Raw genomic sequence first — 957 nt, 5'->3', positions numbered from 1 at the left:
CCGCCGGTGCCCGACCAGAGGCCCAGAGCCCCACCACGTATCACACGATTCGCACAAACCGCCTGGCGTGGCCCGGCCGCAGGGAAAGCAGCACCCGCTCCGGGCGTTCCGGGGGCTCGGAGGTTCCCCCCAGAGCCAGTGCGGGGCCAGGCTTTTCCTTGAAAAGTAGCGTGTGGACGGCCCAGCCCGGCCGCTGGCTGCTCCCAGCTCCCAGAAGGATGTGTCTCGAGGGCACTTTGCGGGGAGGTGAGAGACCTTCGTGGGAGGTAAGGGCAGCCTCTATCCCGGGACCTGTTAGACCAGGCGATGTTCTCAGTGGATCAGGTAACGTGCTGGCCTGCAGGGGCCAGGACTTCACCCCCCAACGCCCCACTCTGCACTCAGGGGAGAGGCTGGGAGGCCCCGCCACTGGGAACCGAGGGGCAGGCATGCAGTGCCAGGCGCAGCGGGTGCAGTGCCAGGGGGAGGGGTACAGTGTCGGGGGGAAGGGTGCACCGGGGTTGGACCCCAGCCTGCTGCCCCGGCTACGAGGGCAACGACCTCTCCGTGCCTCAGTTTCCCCACCCGCAGAACGGGGACCACGATCACGCTTCTCTCATCGGATCATGGTGAGAGTTACACGAGTTAAAGCTGAGGAAACATTCTGCTCAGTTTTTAATCATATTTGTTGGATAAAATCAACGGAAGTCAAAGCAACGGCGCCGAAGAGCTGGGCGGCGCAGGAAGCCCAGGTTGAGGCCCAGGGTGCCGGGTGATGAAGCGGGTGTGGGGACAGCACGCCCGGCCTCTCCCAAGCGGCTCTGCAGACGCCCGTGGGCAGTCTTCGCGGGGGGAGCAGGTTTAACCCCATCTTTGTAAAATGCACACTGTGCCGTGCGCGGCCCTCTGCCTCCGGAGCAGACCTGGGCGAGTGGCTGTGGAGGCTAGGGGAGGCCTCGTGGGTGCGGGGAAGAGGCC

The 957-nt window shown here is 65.1% G+C and overlaps 1 protein-coding gene across 1 annotated transcript in view; it reads left to right on the top strand.

Annotated features, from left to right (window-relative positions):
* NTNG2 (netrin G2) overlaps positions 1–957 on the top strand; it is a 54519-nt gene that overhangs the window by 31443 nt on the left and 22119 nt on the right. The gene's annotated exons all lie outside the window — the stretch shown is intronic.

This window comes from Myotis brandtii, unplaced genomic scaffold (genome assembly GCF_000412655.1).
Source record: "Myotis brandtii unplaced genomic scaffold, ASM41265v1 scaffold699, whole genome shotgun sequence".
Lineage (NCBI taxonomy): Eukaryota > Metazoa > Chordata > Mammalia > Chiroptera > Vespertilionidae > Myotis > Myotis brandtii.
Note: the sequence above shows the minus strand (reverse complement) of the source record. Positions and strands in the feature narration are given on the sequence as shown.